This window comes from Tamandua tetradactyla, chromosome 14, assembly GCF_023851605.1.
Source record: "Tamandua tetradactyla isolate mTamTet1 chromosome 14, mTamTet1.pri, whole genome shotgun sequence".
In the NCBI taxonomy this organism is placed as follows: Eukaryota; Metazoa; Chordata; class Mammalia; order Pilosa; family Myrmecophagidae; genus Tamandua; species Tamandua tetradactyla.
The window spans coordinates 68188928-68209969 of NC_135340.1; the positions used below are offsets into that span (position 1 = coordinate 68188928).

The 21042-nt window shown below is 39.5% G+C and overlaps 1 long non-coding RNA gene across 3 annotated transcripts in view; it reads left to right on the forward strand.

The window, feature by feature from the left end:
- Positions 1–21042, forward strand: part of LOC143655162 (uncharacterized) — a 603365-nt gene that overhangs the window by 386747 nt on the left and 195576 nt on the right. The gene's annotated exons all lie outside the window — the stretch shown is intronic.

A 21042-nucleotide genomic window follows, 5' to 3' on the forward strand; every position in this document is an offset into this window, starting at 1 on the left:
CAGGCTGGATCAATATCTCCAGGCATTTAAAATCTTGGATAAAATAATGCTACATTTTCATCTCAATTCCAGAAGGGGAGTCCTGTGTGCAGTTCTAACCTGGAGAGAAGGTATAGAAAGACACATGATGACATTAGCATGGACAATAATTGCCTAATAATGACAGAATCCTTGGGTGAAATGGTGAATTTTTTTCAGGTGAAGGATATGTTTAAGATAATATTTTACTCTTTTGTGACAGTTTAGACTAAATCTACACACACACACACACTATATATATATATATATATATATATATATATATATATAGTAGCACTGGGCTATACGACATGCATTTATTGTGCTAACTTCCAATGAAATATCAAAGGAAGATGTCATTAATTTTAAAACTAGCAGTGTAAATGGATTTCTGTTACCACATATGTAGAGAGAGCAAGACAGAGGCTAGATGAACTCACGTGGGTGTGGCAGATGAATCAAATCAAGACCAGTGACTTGGGACCTATGAGACGCCACGTGACCCCAGTGCCTTTGGTTGTGCAAGCCCCAGAAGGCCAAAGTATCCTGCGGAAAAGTGGACTGGGTGAGGTCGGTCACAACCTCCATATCTAGATGGAGCATTCTCATCCGTAATGAACTCTAAAACAAAGGGAAGAAAACACTCTGGGCTTTTGTGCTCAGACATCAGACCTGAAACTTCCTTATCCTGATTTTCCACGTCACCAGATTAGAAAGTAGGCTGGAGGTAGAACACACTCTAGGAAGGACAATCTTCTGAGACATAAGGGATGTTGAGATAACTGTCCCTCCCTCATCTGCTTGCCCATTCCTTCACCGGGCATAGCAGACATATGGGGACACTTATGTGCCATACACAAAAGTGAATCAGGCCATCACGTTGTTGTACCTTGCAGACATTCTTACTAAAAAACAATAATAGGTAACGACGAGCAGGCTAGCAGGCTGGAACAATAATATTATTTTTATCATTGTTGAATATTTACTATGTTTAGGTATCCCCATGATATTTTCCAAAAACCCTTTAGGATAAAACGTTATTATTACTTACCAACTTTACAGTCAAGAAGCTGAGTAGCAGGAAGGAAGTGAATGTTTATTGAGTCTCTCTTAAGTGTCAGGTAGTATGCTTGGGATTTTCATATACGTTATTAAATTTTATTCCTAAACCTCTTGTACATACGTATTATCTGTAATTATACAGGTAAGGAATCGGAGACCCAGAATGGTTAAGTAACCTGCTCAAGGTCACAGAGCAAGGACGTGGTAGAGCTGTGTTCTGAGCAACCAGGTCTGCTTTATTACCAAGTACATGCTTTTCCTCTCAACTATGTTGCTTGTCAGAAAGAGCAAATAACCTACAAATTTAGGGCCTTGGTCTTTTCCTTCAGAGGTAAACTCTCAGTGGCTGGTGTGCATTCAGCTTTCAAGATAGTCAGCTCTGAGAGTTTTAGGTAACTGAGATTTGAGATCCCATAAGCTGGAGCCCAGTTATCACTCTCCGGCTCACTGAGGCCCACAACACCTGGAAGTCTCCCACGTCCTTTCAGTGACAGCCCATGATGGCTCACAAGACCAACCCTGAGCAATGCCTTGTGTTCTGGAGGAAGAGCTGCTATCCCAGAACTGTAACCAGTCCCACAGATAGGCAAAAGGGGTGGCTGCCTCAATGAGGTAATTTAAGGGGCTACCTCACCTCATGGTCTGGCATTTTCCAGTGAATTTATGTAAGTACTGATTAATTTTGTTTCTTAAAAAGCCTTTCTTAAAGTGTAAATACAGCTGTGAGAGAACAATCTCTACTTTGAACATCAACTATGTTAGTTAGTTGGTAATAAAGGATAACATTAAAGAGGTATGTGTGTGTGTGTGTGCACATATGTAGAGGCATGATGGAGTGAGGGCAAATGGAATGGTACTAAGGTGCTGGAACCAGAAGAGAGGAGCAAGCAGAAGTCAAGGGAGAGGTTTAATCCCAAAGATACACAAACAAACTCACACTTTTGTTTTTTACCACTTTTAATCACACACCATACAATCCATCCAAAGTGCACAAGCAAGCGCTCTTGCTATAATCACATAGACTAACTCTGTGCTGTTAACCTGTCAACCTGAAGCTCTTATTCAACACTGAGTCAAATTCACTTTGTTTTTGCAGAACATTTCAAACAGTTTGTACTGAAGTCTTGACTGTAATCTTTTAATTGGGCTCAGGGAGTTGCAAAATCCATCTTGGAGTTGAAAATGAGATTCTAACATGTGACCTGCAACAAGGAGACCTAACGTCACTGTTTTCTTTCTTATTTTATTATTATTTTTGGCTTTTAAATGGGGAATTGAATAAGCTGTAAGTTTACAGTTCTAAGACTATAAAAACGTCCAAACTAAGTCATCCAGGAAAGGTACCTTAATTCAAAGAAGGTTGATGTGTGTGGATCACCTCTGTCTGCTAGGTAGGCATGTGACTGGCATCTGCTGGTCCCTTACTCCTGGGTTGCATTACTTTTAGCCTCTCTTCCTGTGGGAGTTCCTACTTTGTGCTTCTCCAGGGTTGGTTGACATCTCTTTGTTTCCCTTGGCTCTCTATAGGTTCTGGCTTGCTTAATATCTCATGACAACGTCTGCAGGGCTCCAAGCATCTCAAGATATCTGTGTCTCTGTTCTCCAGGTTTTGGCATCTGTGTCAGCTTTGCTCTGAAGTTTAATTTTTTTTCACTTTTTTTTTTTTATTGTATAATATAACATATATACAAACCAGGGAAAGAAAAAAGTAACAGTTTGCAAAACACTCTTCAACAAATAGTTACAGGAGAGATCCCAGAGTTTGCCATGGGCTACCATACCATTATCTCAGATTTTTCCTTCCAGCTGCTCCAAAATATTGGAGGCTAGAAGAAATAATTTTTTTTACTTTTTTGTAAAAAAACATATATACAAAAAAGCAATAAATTTCACAGCACATTGCAGCAATTAGTTGTAAAACCAATTTCAGAGTTTGGTATGGATTACAATTCCACAATTTAAGGTTTTATTTCTAGGTGCTCTAAGACTCTGGAGACCAAAAGATATATGAATATAGTAATTCAGCAATCATACTCGTTTGTTAAACCCTACCTTCTCTATATAACTCCACCATCACCTTTGATCTTTCTCCCACGTTTTAGGGTTTTTGGGCTATGCCCAATCTAACTTTTTCATGTTGGAAAGGGTTGTTGATAATACATGGCATAGAGGGATGGAATTATTTGATGTTCTGGAGAGGCTGGCCCCTCTGCATTTTAGGGCTTATCTCGTCCAGGGACCCATCTGGTGGTTGTAGGTTTCTGGAATGTTACCCTAGTGCATAGAACCTTTGTAGAATCTTACATAACATACTAGGTGTTCTTTAGGATTGGATGGAATGGTTTTGGTTGGGGTATGGCAAGTTATACTAGGTAGCAATGTCTAACTGAAGGTTGTGTAACAGTGACCTCCAGAGTTGCCTCTCAACTATATTTGAACTCTCTCAGCCACTGATACCTTGTTATATTTCTTTTCCCCCTTTTGGTCAGGATGGCATCGTTGATCCCATGGTACCAGGGTGAGACTCGCGGTAACTGGTAATCATCTCACATGCTGCCAGGGATGCTTTCACCCCTGGATGTCCTGTCCCACGTAGTGGGGAGGGCAATGATTTCACTTGCAGACTTGGGCTTAGAGGGTTACATATGAGCAACAAAAGAAGTCCTCTGGAAGTAACTCTTATGCATAGCTTAGATAAGCTAAGCTTCTTTGTTATTTTTATTTTTAATTTCCTCTCTTCCCTTGCTTGGAGATCCTGAGAAGACACCATCTCCACATTTGTGTGGGACCCTCTGTGCCTCACCTACACATGTGCAAAATAACGTGATGACACAGTTGTCACACAACATTGTTGGTTAAAGAATAACCTGTAAACAAAGCAGGGGGAGGAAATATTCGTGTCTGAAGAGGATCATTGTCTTCTTTCCTCAGATGCTCTTTAGAATGTTCAGGAATAAAGACAAAAAGGATGTTAACAAAAGTGGGTGGTAACCTGCTGATGCCACAGCACTTAGATACCTACTGAATCCAAACCCTGTACTAGTTACTAAGGCTTATCTGTATGGATAGAGAAGGACAGAAACCCAAGCTAGGAAAGTGCATCAGGGAATGTGGCCTCAGGAACACGGTGTATCTCTGCAATTTTTCCTCTCCTCTCTGCTACCCACAAGGGCAGGTGCAGGAGACTGAGAGTTGAAATTCTGAACTCCATATGGCTTTCTTTGGAAGAACATGAAAGAAGCCTCTCTCTGAGTCCAAAGTGTTTAAAGGAGTCTGGGAGAGCAGTAAAAGGCTGCAACACAGAAGGAAGTAGAAAATTAGTCAGCACCTTCCCTTCTGATTAGCTCTAAGCAGATAGTCAAAGAATCAGTGAGAATTCAGCCTCTTGGAAGGTTTTGGTTGTCTGTGTATTTAAACGAATATAGAGGCTGCCGAGGTGTGGAAGCCTCTGAGAGCAGCACATGCACCCCAGAATATCTTAGAGATGTGGAAGTGCCCCATAATTGTCATGGCATGAGCCCTGGAGTCTAGAAACCTGTCTGGAATCTAGGTTCTAGTGTTCACTTGGGTGGGATACCAAATAAGTCTAAGTCTTGGTTTTCTTAGTAACAGTTCCTACCTCATCAGGTCTGAGGATTAAATGAAGAACTGCATTTCACATGGTCCCTGGGTCATATTAAAAACTCCATATAGGATAGCATTGTAATAATAATTATTCACTGTAAGAGAAAGATTTAGGGAGAATTTTGTTAAACATGATTAACAAAAGTCAACAGGGGTCAGAAAATATCTGTGGTACCTGGAAGTTTTAGTTTCTTTTTAAGGTATTGAAAAATTTGCTTTGCAGAGGTTTATAATGAGAAATGTATGATATATTATGATATTAATTATAGAAAAAGGATAAAAATGCCTTTGGCGTTACTTACCCTTGCTTTCTCCCTTGTCTGCGTTGGGTAGTGTAGTACTAAACGCCAAGACAGTGATATCATAAGGCAGCATTTCCCAAAATGTAGGTTCAGAACATGAGTATCTTCAGAAATGCTTGCAAGATTTAAAGTAATCCACAAAGTAAATAACCTGCTTAATTTGGTTAAACTCAATATTTTGCAGCCTTATTGACCATGGGCTCCATTTTCCACACGATTTGTTAATATTTCTGAAACAATTTGGGAAAAGATGATCTAAGGGAACATTTTCCTCCTACAGGAGAACTTCTATAATAGTACTCAAAGAACCCAGGGGGAAATACTGAGTTTTGGAGATCTGAAACTATTTGCCCCAACGTTAAACTGCCATGAAAATGTTTGCTAATAACTCTGAAGGGTGGTACATCCCTAGGACTTGGCCTCTTCTCTGTGTTGAGCAAAAATGAGCAAAGTCAATGAGGGCATCAATCAGTGAGTTAGGATATATTTATTAACCAGTCACAGCTTGAAGAACATTTCAGGGTGTGCAGAGTCAAAATTTGACAGCATCAACTACTTGCTAAGTACTGGTAACTCATTTTGCTGAGAATTAATTATGATTCTGCAAGGAAAAAGTTAAAAGGCAATGGAGAGTAGGCTAATATGATAGGAAAAGAGAAATGGCTCCACCGAGCAGTCTCCTATATTTGCTTTATTTCTGGACATAAGAAATGCTTATAAGGGACAAGGAATCTTTTTATTTTGTTATTGAAAAAGGCAGAGAGCACCTTATTTTTTTTTCTTTAGAGTTCTGGAATTTTGCTACAAGCATAGGCAATGTCCGATTCATACACAAGTTGTCTTGTAAATCAGAGTTTTTTTCCTGCATAGAAACAACGTTTTTAAAAGCTGTTTCAATTCTTAAGCTAGACCACAAAAACATATTTCAGCTATAATTTTCCTGACTGAAAGGTTTAGGAGGCGAAAGGGTGAGAAAGAAGGACAGTAGACAGGGAAATTTAAAGTTGGCGGGTTTATTTCTGCGGTCCCGGGCTGAGCTCACCAAACCCAAGATGGAGGGAGGGAGGTGAGTCAGCGCCTGGGTGACGGCGTGGGCGGTTTTTAAGCAAGGGGTCAGGTGCTGCCCAGAAGGGGCGGTTCTCTGGAAGTCAGGTGGTCGGAAGGGGCGGTTCATCAGTTCCGGAAGTCAGGTGTCCAGAAGGGGCAGGTCCAGAAGGGGCAGTTCCAGAAGCCGTGTTGGGAGGGTTGATACAGCCTCTACAGCTCCAGTTGCAGAGCACGTCCCCATTTCCCTGACCTAACACTGACCTATCAGGACCTTCCATTCAAACCCTGGTAGTGGAAGTGACAATTTTTGCCATTTATCCAATCAACAAATATTTAATGTACACCTATGATTTGCCAAGTAGTGGGTTACAAAGATGAAAAATATCTAGTCCTTACTCTCAAGCTATTTATCTGGTAGGTTATATAGGCATATAAGCAAATAATTACTATACAAGGCAGTTTTTGATAAGTGAAATAGAAATAAAGTACACTGGAAACATTTCTGCTTGGGAGGCTAAAGAAGCTTCCTGGTGAGGTGGCTTTTAAGCCTAGCTTCACAGAATGGGTAGGAATTTAATAGATAGAAAAAAAGAAGTGGGCACAAAAGACAGAATGCTTTGAACTCAGCTTTCAAGAACAATCCATCAGGAGTTTGACAAATGAACTTAATTCAGCCTCCCTGGTTTTCTTAGGCCAGGGTCCACAGTGAGTTAAATTCTGGGGTCTAGCAGCAGTTCTCTTCCTCACTAGGGCACGCATAGCACAACTACACTTAACAAGTCTTTGTGGTCCTAGAGAGAAATTGATATTTGCTGATTGCACTATGCTGAAGTAAAATTACAAGAGCACATTAAAATCTTTTGTAAAGCAGGTTGAAGGCATTACAAAAATGCATGGGCATCTCAGGCATTAATATTTGATTCAATATCTCTTAGTTGCACATGGCATATTTTGATGGAAGAGGCATGTGTAGATGTAAATACAAATTGAAGAACCACCAGGGCCAGTGCTCACAATAAGATTCTTGGCTGGGGTGGGGGTGAGGAGGAATATGCCATCTCACCCTACACACAGGCTTTTTGAGCCATCCTTTTAAGTAAAAGAATAAAGAGAAGCTTTTTATGTCTACTCTATTGTCAGTGAATGAAAACTTCCCTGAGAAGCAGCAGGGAGCATCTTGCAAGCAACAACCTAACATACCATAAGGATTACTAGAGAACCTACTAAGTCCAGAACATTGTACTCAGATAAAAGTAGGAGGCAAAAAGAGAAACACAGTTTCTATTCCTTAGGCGCTCAAAGTCTAGAGAAGGGGCCAAATAAATAGCCAAAATAATTGCTTAGAGAGGAGAAAAGGGAAGATGGGATCCTGCAAGCGCCTATCACAGGACTTCATGTCACTGCAGATTCTCTTATCTCTTTCCAATCATATACTGTCCACTTCGGGTTTTGTTAGCCTACACAAACACAGTTTCTTTTTCTCTGCATCTCTTTTACAGCTCAGCCCGGATAGAACAGCTTTCCTTGCTTGTGTGAAACAGATTTCCCTCAATCCATTTCTATTGGGTTCAGCTGCAGTCCACAGAGTCCACTCTAGTTAGATTGATTAAGCAGAAAGGGATTTCCTACAGGGTATTAGACAGCTTACAAATTTTGGGGAATAGTCAGAAAACCGAACTTGGGTGCCAAACAGCAACACTGAGAAAGAATGCTCACTCATTCCATGAGACTTTTCTCAAAGAAAGCCCAGTGTTTCCACCTGTCACTCAATACTCATGAAACCACCACCTGAGCACCTGAAGCTCTGTCACAGCTGCTGCAGGTAAGCAGAACACCTTCATGACTATGCTTGCTACAAGGGGCATTTGACCTCATAGAATTTACTGTGGTCTTGCAAGTCTCATAGGGTGAGCCTGTTTGGATGAATCTAGTCACATATACACCCTGGTGGCAAGGGAAGCTTGAAATGAAAGCTTCCGATACTCTTTGGGAAAGGCATAATTCATCATGCAGAGAACTACCCAAAAGGGTAGATGGTTTAGTGAAATCATTGGCAGGTTCAAAAGACGGAGGTCCATTGCATCATCACTCAGAATTGTTGTCCTTAGAAAATCTGAACACAGGGTATATGTATTTAATTGTATTCACAGATTGGATTGACACAAGTAACATTTCACCATCTACCAGGATAGCAGTTTAACCTGAACTTTATTGGAATATGTCAAAGAGAATTGAAGATGGCCAGTAAATATATGAGCTCTCCATTTGCTTCACCTCTGATTGTCCTTTGTGATCCCTGAATTCAGAGACTCTATGCCAGACATTATATTCCTGAGTGACCTAAAAATTGTACACACATTCTTACCTGCGGGTACGTGATGGGGTCACCTCCATGGGGTTCAGAGAGCACATTGCTCTTCACTGGAAGAACCAGGTAGGACTATAGACTAAAATTAAACATTTTAGGGTTCATATCGCTACATAATTGTTTTAAAAGAATTTGTTTGGAGTCAAGGAGCAAAAATCCATAGGAAATTGATTATAATGATGTTGAGAGGCTTCATGAAAAGTCCAGGCCTCTGAAAGGGTAGTAGAGTTTTGCTTTCTGTTCTGCCATCACTTATTTTCAGGATGGGAATCTAATGGGCTCAGCTGACCTTTGTGTACCAAGCCAGGGGCTGGTAACCAGGCTCTGGAAGTTCCTCCTTCAGGTCAGGGATTCATTGGTCCATTCAAGTGTGTAATGGGTGAGGGCCACATGTTCTACTGCCTGCTAGTGAGGACTGTGGGTGGCATCAGATTCCTTGAGAAGGGGCCACAGTCAGGGAAGTCACTCAGAGCAAAACTCTCCAAAGATCTTCAGTATGGGCCATTGCAAAAGTCTCACAAGACGGGTTGGGCAGCTGGAGGTGTGTGTACAAGAAGACCTGAATGGTCATCAGAGAGGGGACTTAAATGTAGGCAAGAGAGAGCCAAACTTGTGGCACCAGACCAAGTTGTGGCTGGCTGTTGGAGGAGTAAATTGTGTGGTAACTGTCACTTACATTGTCAGCCTGGCTTCTGGTCATGTCAGAGCTCTATTGGAGAAGACTGAGGTGAACATTATTTGAAAGAGTTGTTTGAAAACTTGAACAGCCATGTTTTGAATTTTCTCCAAGAAAACATAATGCATAGACGAATGACAGATATTCTCTCTCCTTAGCCTCAAAACTTGTGGCTCTTTGGTCTTCATGGGCCTTGGCTACTGCCGGCAGGAGAGGCCTGATTAGTGTAAGAGGAACCTGGTGGGTCAACTGATTGTACTTATTCTGAGGAGAATCTCTGGGATTCCAGTCAAATTCAGGGGGACTTGCCAGGAGGCTGCATCTTCCTGATGAGTTAGAACAAAAATTAGAGATGAATGAGGATTATCGTTAATGTGATCTTATTTATATCTGTAGGTTAACAATGCTAATGATGTATGGAGAGATATCTAATGCCAAATTAATTAAATTATATGAATTAGGTTTAAATTAGGCATGTCCAGTGTTAGTGACTTGTTTATTTCAAATGAGGTTATTTTATTTTATAATTTCTACCTGTCAGCCAAAAGATAATATGCCTGGATATCACCAGACAGTGAAAGATTGTATATCTTAAATATTGTAAGAGCAGTCAGTTTCATCAAAGCATAGGAATGGCTTCTCATACAAACCATATTTATACTACTAATTAGTGAACTTGCTAAAGCTGAGGATAGACATTTGCGTTTTGTCTTTTGTAGTCATCTACACTTGTCTAAATTGCTTAAAGGATTTGCTAATGGCTGTCCGCAGCTGTTGTCCGGAGCTCCCAACTGCCATTTACAGCCATTCATCTGATCACAGGCCTCCCACACTAATGCCAGTTGAGACCAACGGACTAAGCTCTAAACTCTTTCTCCATAGCATTGAATATTAAATAATGATTGGAAAGCAAACAAATAAAACAAGCAAGCAAACAAGCAAATGACAGAGTTGATTCAGCCGAGCAAAGCCCTCTGTATTTCCATTTCAAACACTGCGAGTCAGTTCCTTACATGAATATTTTTTTTCAGTAGGATGGTTAATTTATGACCTATGAAACTATCAGAGTATGATTTCTCTCAAAGTCTCTTATACATGTAAATTGGTCAGTTTGAGCCTTGTTTTCAGGGAAAGAAGGAGGCAGTGTTTAAGGATTTTGCCACAAAATGTTCATCTTTGAATTAGGATTAAGTCTAGAGGATGGTTGATAAAAGTATTTCATACTTGGAATCAAGATCTAAGTTTCCTCCTATACATACCCCCTTTCTTTCGTTTTTTTCCTTCTCATATTTTTTCTTTATTCTCTCTTAACTTTTTCTTTCTCCTCCTCTTCTCCTTTTCCTTCCCTAACCTTTCCCATTTTATCATCCCTCCTTTCTTTTAAAATTTCTTTCTTTCTTTTTCTGCCATAATAGTCCGCCACCAGGGCAGTATTTACCTCCCAAGGGACATTTGGCAATGTTTGGAAACATTTTTAGTTGCTACAACTGTTGGGGAGGGGAGGCTACTGCCACCCCACCACCCCCCAGTGGAAGGCAGTGGGTAGAGGCCAGAGATGCTGCTAAATGCCTTACAATGCACGGGACAACCCCCTACAAGAAAGGATTAACCAGTCCCAAATTTCAATAGTGTCGAGGTTGAGAAATCCTGCTTTAAATGAAACCGCCTCTATCTTTATGAAGAACTAAGAGCCCAAGATGCGTTCTGTGTGTTTAAGACATCCTTTTTTTAACGTTACAAATTTGGGAGTCTGGGACATTTGACCCAGCATAAGCATAATTTAGTAACTTCTCTTTGTCTAGTCAGAGAAAGGCAGGAAGAGGCAGAGACTGGGAGTAGTTCAGAGGGGACCTTGTGTTCAGGTGACCAACTCATCCTGGTTTGAATAAAAAATGCCTCAGAGAGCAGGAGTAGTGGAGAGGGGGAGACGTGTAGGATTCTGCTCGTTTTCTTCTACCCAGGACCAGGTTTCTGGCTGGCCTTTTAATGTAGCTCTTCATCTCCCACAGTGAGTGTAGGGTTTTATACACAGACCCGCCTCTGCTGGCAGCAGTGATTATAGTTCAAACTAAAGGACAAAAACCCCTTAAATACTAATATGTGGTAAATGTGAAAGACAAATCCTTTTCTTGATTGTTTTTCAAAATGTGTATACAGCAGAGGATATGCTAAGAAAAAAATCAGATGTGAATAAGTATAATTGTGATGGAAATTTTCATCTAAGGTATTCTACTGGTGGAGATTCCATATTCTCTGAGTTACCATGACAGTAGCAACAAATAGGGTTTAAAGGATTAAAGATCAAATTAATAAAAGGAATAATGAAGTCTATAAATATCTGGTCTTATTGTAATTGAAATGGTTAACCATAAAGCGGTGAAAGAAAACCCATAGAAAACATTTAGTTCACAAGTGACAAAAGTAGTTAAAATTTACATCAGTATAGACAGGAAAATTAAGGTGATAAATACCTGTTAGTTCTAATGCCTCCATGTAATTGTGGATCAAAAACCGAGATGCCATCATATATAAGATATGAATATTAGTAGCCCAATATATCTGGGTCATTTGAACATAAGCAGACAGTGAAAGAGAGGAAATTGGCATCTAAAATTTATTGCTTTCCCAGATTGCAAAACAGAAGAACTACTAGCCAGGTTGTAACCTAACTAAATTGGTCAGTAAAACCAATCACAGTTTTATAGAGTCTACACTAAAGCTGGGAAAGATAAACTACAACTCAGCAGAAAATTTACCAACATGCCAGAGTTAAATAAGAAAAAAAAAAGTTGTGTGATGCTTACTGGTAACAGCTAACCTTAATAAAATGGGACATAGCTGTTGAGATGTTCAGTCCACTTGGGCAGATATTACCAGGGGCCCTTGAGCAGTTTCTGCACAGGCCTGAATGAGGGGCAGCTGCAGGATTAGACCCCATACCCCTACGACCCTTGACCTTTTCTAACCTCTAACACTGTTACCCAGAAACTGGAAAGCCTGAGCCCAGTCAATTAAATCTAGGCTCCTCAATCTTGGACACTACAGATTTGATGACTCTTTCACCAGTCTTTCCTTATTCATTTTCCTCCGTATTTCTCTGGGGCATTCTCTTCCTTTGCCCATATCCTCATCCCAGATCTTCCTCTCCAACTTTTCCACCATGTCACTGGGACTTCAACCTCTTCTCAGAATATTTTTTCAACTTTCTGGCCTAACCATGACCTATTTCTTATCCGGAGACACTGCATCTCTCTAGAATGCATTCCTCCCCCTCTGTGGCAACTCTTACTCCTCCAGCTACTTTGAGGCCATTTGTCTTCATCCTGAAGACATTCTCCCTATTTTGAAACTCACACCATGCTTTCTGTATTTCTCTTTATGCCCTCTTGCTGTTACCTCCCCACCCTCTGATCACTCCTAAGGTAAGAGACACACAGACTCTGCTTCTCTCCAACTCTGTCATCTCCTGGGTGAATTCTTATATCACAGAGATAATGCATTTAGTGCCAAATTTTCAATTCTTTGATCTCCTTAATGCCAATGGCTTTCACCTCTACTCCAAGGCAACAGTTCTTTTGTATAGCAAGACCTTGCTATCATGCATACTTTTCCAAATCTGAATTCTCAAGCAGGATGGCCCTTCTCTATGAAGGCAACTTCCCATCCTTCTGGCTTTCTCTGTCATTCCAACAATACTTGCTCCTTAAGCGGCTCAGCTTGCCATTCTAGCTTTCTCTTCTTTCTGCCTCTGCCTTAAATTGCTGCTGTTCATTGGAACTACCCTCTCACCAATACCCTTTTTTTTCCCCTCACTTCCTTATGTTTTTTAAGAAACTTTTCATTTTGAAATAATTTCAAATTTACAGGACAGTTGCAAAAATAATACAAACCCAATACAGAGAACTCCAATATACCTCCTACATATCCTCATATCCACCCATTTTTAATGTTTGACCTGTTTGCTGTATCATTTTCTTTTTTCTTTTTTTTACCACTATTTCAAACTGAATTTATTTTAACATTTGTTCCCCCTATTATTTATTTTTATTCCATATGTTCTACTCTTCTGTTGATATAGTAGCTAAAAGGAGCATCAGACACAAGGTTTTCACATTCACAGAGTCTCTTTGTGAAAGCTATATCATTGTTCAAAATCATCGTCAAGAAACATGACTACTGGAACACAGCACTACATTTTCAGGCAAATGTATCATTTTCTCTCTCACTCTCTATTTCATAAACATTTGAGAGTAGGTTGTTTACATCCTCCTCCTTGAACACTTAATATTTCTATGCACTTTTTGTTAGAACAAGGTTGTTCACGTACATGAGCACTTTAAGCACAATTATCAAGTTCAAGAGATTTAACATTGATATAATGCTTATAGTCTGTAATCCATCTTTTTAATATGTCTCAATAATGCCCCTTTGGGCATTTTCTTCTCCACTCCCTGTGTTTTTGTTTTTTTTCTGAGTGCGTGATCTGGGAATCGAACCTGGGTCTCCTGCATGGAAGGGTAGCACACTACCACTGAACCACCTGTGCACCCTGTTCCCTATGATTTTTTTTTTTCTATGCTGTATGGTAGGGGTCACATTTCATTCTCTTTCCATGTGAGAATCCCCTTATTGCAGCACCATTTCCTGAATTTTTGTTTATTTGGTTTTTCATTTGTTTGCTTGCTTGTTTGTTTGGGAAGTGCATGGACCAGGAATTGAACCCAGGTCTCCCACGTGACAGGTGAGAATTACTCCCTAAGTTTTTAACATGTGTCATACACGCTCCTAGCTGCATAGCCAATATATTGAACACTGTTGAGAAAGCCACAAATTGTGCATATTTATGTCAACCTTCTAATGTCATTTGGGTTTCAAGATCCCTCAACACTTATTTTTCTTTCTTTTCTGTTGAATTCTTTTCCCTCAACAGCTCTGTGCCCTCTCCAATGTCTTAAATTATATACAATATGGGTTCGTCGGTGGTCCACTGAGAGGGATTAGAACAGGTACCTTGGTTTCTACTTACAAACAATTAGAGATTATTAGTCAGGAGCTCTCTAATTTCTTGCCTCCTTCTCATCTACAGATTTATTTACCTCTGTATCCTTTCTCTAGACTCAAAAGGAGCATCCTCTTCCCTGTTCAGTTCCACCTATTTCATTTGGCAATGTGTCTTCAGTTTCTTTCTTGCTTTTGGTTCCTTCCCATAGCTTAAAATATGATCAAGTTCTCCCATTTTAGACTGAAAAAGAAAAAACCTTCCTTTTATTCCATATTGCTCTTGAGTTACTAGACAATCTCTCTTCTTCCCATCATAGCCCATTCATTGTCCACCTCAACATCCCATTTACTCAAACCACCACAACCTAGCTTTTGCCGCCCCCATTCTACTGACACCATTCTTATCCCGGTCGCTGGAGACCTTTTCATCACCGGGCACCATGTGGGATGTTCTGCCTTTGTCTTATATCAGCCTCTCTGCAACACTTAGCATTTGGGGGCCCACTACGTTTTTCAAAGCTCCCCTATCCCCCTCTTTCTCACCTTAGTGGTGTGATGTGATAATCTGAATATGCCAAGCAGTTTCACATATCTTTGTCTTGCACGTGCCATTCCCTCTCTTAGAATGCCTTTCTCTCCATTCTCCTCTGTCTTTTCTGTCTGGAACAATTTCATTCATCTTTCAATGAATGCCAGCTTAAACATCACCTCCTTTGTACCACCTTGCCAGATTTAATTTTTTGCGCATGTACCTCTTATTACTAAATCTGCCTTAACAGAAGACCTCTCGCTTCCAAATTGGGCTTCCAAAATAATCTGAGTCATGAATGCGCCTATTTTAAGTCAGAAATAAAATAGATGAAAACTTATATTCTTCTTCATTGCTAATAAAACTCATGTCTCATGGCTTCCTATTTTCATATAATGGCAGTGTTGACAGTAAAGCCACTCCTTTCTCTCTCTGCCTTGTCTATCTTCTTTATCTTTTCCCTCCATTTTAGTTCATTTTAAATTAAGCATTGATTCTGGATAATTAGCACTGACTTCTGACATTGAAGCTGGCTTCTTTGAACTATTTTGCCATGTTTGTTTCAATACTTGTACTGAACTTCTAATATTTTCTTTCAGCCTAAGTTTAAAAAGATCTTTTGTTTTTACCCCAATGAGTAGAATGTTTTTGAAAACATGGTTTTCCTTATAGCAAGGTATATGTTTGAGTTTTGTAAGAGGATCATGTTGGTTTTTGCTCAAATATAAACATATAGATGTATTAGGCTAAAAATTTTAACAATATTGTCTTTTTGAAGGCCAATAATTACTCTAGAATATGAATCACCATTCCATACCACTGAATGACGCTTCATCAAGAACCTTATGTCAGATTTTAGTTTATAATTTTTTAGGGAAAAGTTTTAGCTAAAAAAAAAGGACTCTGGTGACACTGAAGTCAACTGAGTTGGAAAGATCCCTCCAGCTGGCTCTGGACTGGCTCGGTTCTTTTTTGTTGCTTATGTGCTAATGGCACTGGTGTCACTGATACTTCTAGACCGCATCGCTAGGCAGATTGATGGCAAAAACTGTTCTGACCAATATGGCTTTTAGATGTCACCTGTCTAGACACAGGCAGGATTACTGGAAACCTGTCTCTTTTCTTTATTTCATGGATACTTTACCCTTTTGCTTTTAAGCCTCAGCCTCTAAAGGGACAGGCATATCTTTTCAACTTTGCTATCTCACAGGGATGATGGGTTTTGTTTTATGTTTTCATAGTTAGCTACATTTGGCTCTCCTCTCTCCCCCCCATCTCCTCATGAGCCAGTGGAGCAGGTTTATCCAGATAGCTTTGAAGGAAACCCTGAGTATTTTGCACACTATCATGTGCAATAAGTATAATACTTTTGAAATAGTTCCATGTTTATGTCTTCGTCAGATTGCTTCTTTCCTGTGCTACATCACCATTGAAGCTGGGGCAGGTGTGTGTAATTGGAATGCCGCCTCTGAAAGGAGGACAGCAGGATATTGGGGGCAAAGGGGATGGGATGGTTCTGTACCAACAGGAAAGCCCGTTGCTCCTGGCTCCAGAGGAGCAGTGGGGAGAATAAGTGGGTCAGAGGTAGGGCAGAGAGGTCAGCATGTGTTTTTGAGGTGCCTCTCTCCACGAGGAGCACCCAGGGTGGGCAGTGGGAGGCTGCTGCATGGACTTAGAGCTGCTGCAACCGCTCTGCAAAAAGATCTTCCAAATGCTCAAATGCCATTTTGAAGAAGAGTAGGAAAAAATCTGAAATACCTAACCAAACCTGAATGGGATCCCTAAAGCACTCGTTTTGAATATTAGATACTTCTGAGTTCACTAGTTTGGGTCAAATTTAAACACTCCTCTAACTCTGCTGTCCCAGATACTGTGGACATGGGAGGGGGATTAGTTCAGAAATGAAAACAAAGAAATTGCATTTCCTTGCACTTCTGAGTATAGTTTGAGTACATTTAGGACCCTGTTATGTACAGATAAGAAAGCATGCCTTTTTTCTCTAAAGAATTGAGTCAGGGATTATGAATCTAGGGTGAGGATATGCAACAGGGAAGGCCTTGCCCCAAGACAACAGGTTAATTAACAAGCCCTGAAAATGGAGATAGCCCTATGACGGTAGGGCTGGGAAGAGCAGCTGGTGGAGGCAATGCCTGTGAGTGACTCTGTTGTGGGGTCCACTGGCTGGGAGAAAACGTGGGAGCTCCCCTCACCATTTTTACTTCTAGGCTGTAGTGGGCACTACATCCATTCCCTGCCAGCTGATTATTGGAGCCAATTATGGAATTTTTAGTCCTATTGTCAGTTATCGCTTGAGGAATGGATAAACTTAAGCTTTTTGGCACCAACGAAAGGCAGAAAATCTTTCTAGGGCCTTCTTGGAGAGAAGTTTGCCTTGAAGAGAGAGAACTGACATGCTAGGCTAATGATCGGATGGCAAAGTGGAGGACGGTGAAACTGGGTCTCTGATGGCAGGGTCGAACCTTGAATCAACCAACCCTGAAGCCTCCCTCATCTTTGGATGTCCTCTAGGATGAGCTAATGTATTTCTTTATAGTTTAAGTCACTTTAAAATGAGATTCAGTTATTTTAGGTGGTTGGGATATAGGTTTTCAGTATTTTTCTTCCAAAACAACGAATGGAATTATCCAGAGAGGCAAGCTAGTTTGATAATTAATTAGATGCAAGGTGTATATTCCACAGGGCATTTTCTAAAAATCGTTTTTTTTTTTTTTTGGAAAAGAGTTTGGTGGTTTTTAATAAAGTTAAACATCCACTTACCATATCACCCAGAGATTCCATTCCTGGATGTTTATCCAAGAGAAATTAAAACATAGAAACACAGGACTTATGCACACATGTTTCTATCTAGGAGCTTTACTCTTTTTAAAAACTTTTTTATTGAGAAATATCCACACATGTACAGTCCAACCATATTATATAATCAGTGGCTCACAATATCATTATATAACTGTGTATTCTTCAACATGATCATTTTAGAACATTTGCATCACTCCAGAAAAAGAAATAAAGAGGAAAAGACCTTCACACATCCCATACTCCTTACCCCTCCCCCTTATTGCTCCACAGTTAAAAATCTACTTTTGATGCCTTCAAGTTGATTAGAAATTTATTAGCTTGGAAATCTGGAGGTCTGATTCCATTCCTGGTTCTTCTAGTAAGTAGATGGGACAAATATTTGGTTTCTCTTGCTATGTTTACTCATTTGTGAATGAAGCTATCAGACATTAATTTCATTTGTTCTTAAAGCTTAGTGCAAGGTTTTTTTTTTGTTGTTTTTTTTTAATTTGCAGGAAGAGTGCTTAAAGTGCAGTTCCTGGGACCCTTTTTCAAAAGATTCGGATTAATTTTTAACAAGTACAGTATCAGAGATCATTCTAATATCAAGTGGCCCAAGGACCACATGGAGGAAATCTGACCTAGAGACATAGTAAGATCCTTTCAAGTTAGCCTGGAACCCAATTTTTCTTACCCATCAACAATTCTTACCTGCACCATTCCTGAACTTCATTCTTCTCGATCGTGAAGACACTGTGGTTTCTAACAATGAAGCTTTATTTGGACGGATGGTCAGATGCAGGGGTTATAGAATCATCAGGTAGTAAGGAACCACAAGAGGTCAACGCAGCTCACCTACCTGGTTCTGGGACAAACGCCACCAAAGTGTCCCAGACAAATGGTGCTGCCTCTATTCACAGAGATCTCAAGAAAGTGAGGCCACATCCACCCTAGATTGTTGCTAAGCAGGCAGGTCAAGGAATCATAGTGATACAGTTTGACTAACCATGTATTCTTATTTGAGAATTTTCGTATTAGCCTGGCATGGATATCTAATTGCCCAAAAATTGGGAAATAAAACAAAACATTTTAAACTAATATTACGCTGTGTGTCATTTAATCATAGGAGATTCAAAAGAGAATTCTTGGCCTCATTAGGAATAATACTTAAACTGCCTAATAAGGAGGGATAGTTAAATGGAAATTCGCAATTGATAAAATGTTAACTAATGGAAGTTCTTCCTACTAGCTGGTTTAATTTCCTCCTTCTTCTGATGAAGCTGATTTTCCCTTGTGTTCTTCTCTGTGAATGCAGTAGGAATAAAATATGATTACCGTTCTCTCCCTAATACCCCTTTATTCTTTTGAAGAGTTATTAACTTCCCCTTCAGACTTCTCTTTTAAAAAAATTCTACTCTCTTAACCTCTCTTCATATGCTCCATTTTTCAAACATTGTTAGTTTTCATTATGTGTTTCTGGACTTGTTCCAAATGCTGCACGTCCCTAACTGGTGGTGGTGTACAAAGTGACAATTTTAGGATACAGTGTCCATGAATGTCTTTTGTGTAGAGAGACAGTGTAGTGCAGTTGGCTGGAGCATGGACTCTGGAGACAGTCTAGATTCAGATTCAAATTCCTTCTGCTGTTTTTACGGGTTCACAATCCAGCCTCAGTTTCTTCATCTATGCAATGGGTATAATAAGAATACCTACCTTATAGGGTTTTAAAGAGGATTACTTAGCACATGTTATTATAGAAAGATAAGTCATAGAAAAAAGGAAAATATAGAAAGAATATTAGCTTTCTAATAAAGCTAATTTTATTCTTACACAGAAATTATATGTAATTGGTTTATGGTCATCAGCTGTGAAGCAACAGCTTTGCTTGTATGTAGTGAAATCATTAATTCTGTATATGCTGTTGGCTCTCAGAGGCAAGGAGCAGGACACCTGGGCTTTAGGCCCTTCTCTGTTACTTGCTAGGCATGTGATTTAGGGAGGTTCTCTAAAATCTCTTGGGATTCAGTGGATGTATCCATAAAATAGAAATAATAACAATGTATCTGCCTGAAGGCAAAGTCTGAACTGCATGAACTTTTCTGTTTCTTTTGGGGGGTCCAATACTGGGTTTCTAGTTCTAACCCACTTAAATCATGACAGGTTACAATCTACTGAAAAAGAGAGGGATAAAAGGAGACAGTAAATGTGCGTCCTCTTTAAATACCAAAATCCAGAAGGAGTGTAAGACAGCAGAGCCCGAAATTAGGTTGGTTTTAAAAGCATGGTTTTCCATCTTATTTGGAGAAAATAGTACTTTAGCATGTAGGCACTGGGGTTGACCTGAATTTAATTCTGACTTACTTGCTATGGGATACTAGTCAGGCTACTTCTCATCCTTGTGTCTCAAATGCTTTATCTGTAAAATGGGGATATTTAGGCCCCCCGTACCGGGTTGTTTTAAGGATAAAAGTAAGATAATACGCGTTGTTAAGCATTAGCAAGGTGCCTGGCACATTACATTTGCTCAAAAAAATGGTGCCTTGTATGATAATTCTCTATTTTGGGGGCCCCAGAATTCAAAATAATTGCATCCACTTGGTCTTTCTGAACACGTTTATTTGAAGCTTGTGCCTGGAGTACACCTACGAGTGCCTTCGGGTTTGGGGAGCTGTGAGAAAGTGAAGGGTCTGAGCAGGTTGTGGGATGGCGCTGCCTCTTTTCCAAATCTGACCCTCTTGCTTAAACGAAGTGTCGGTGAGGGTGGCGGGCAGGCACAGAGCAGAACTGAGGGGAGGAGCTGGACAAAATGTGAAGCCACATATGATAATGCAAACCACATTTCCTGGCTCCATCACTTAGTTCTTTCCCTTGGGAAATTTTTACTGGTATTTTGCCTTACAGTGAGTCTTTGCACTTCCTGTTATGAACTGGTTAAGAAGATAATTATTACATGGTTATGGGAAATGGTAATGAAATATACCTTTCTATACAGCGAGAGAGAAAGGGACTTCTGTCATTTGGGAGAAATGGTAAAAGCAAGTTATTATTATTTTTAAAGTAACATTTATTACTTTTTGTTATAAAGTATTACTATCTGATTTTGGGGAGTTTGGAAAAATACAGAAAATAAGGATGAAAATTAAAATGATAAATATTCCCATAACTCAATGATAATTACTGATTTCATTTGGTATTTTTTTCTCAGCCTATCTCTGTGATTGTATATGTATTTATACATATTATATAATATATATTTATACATTTTAAATACCTCTGTAACAAAATCTGCATCATAATATATACACACATATATTTATACACACATGTACATATACATACAAAATTTTTCATTCTGCTTTTAATAATATTGCATGGTGAACATTTCCTCATGTAATTAAATATTTTTGAAAGACTATAATATTCATTTTACATTTGTGATATAATTTTGTGGACACATTGACATTTAGATTATTTCCAAAATTTTTAGTATTACAAATGAAGCTACTATAAGCACTTTTTTTCCACAAAAATTCCTATACATATTTGTGGTTCTTTCTTTGGGATAATTTCCCCCCCAAATATAGTAAGATTAATATATTAAGATTGTGATAAGTTACAG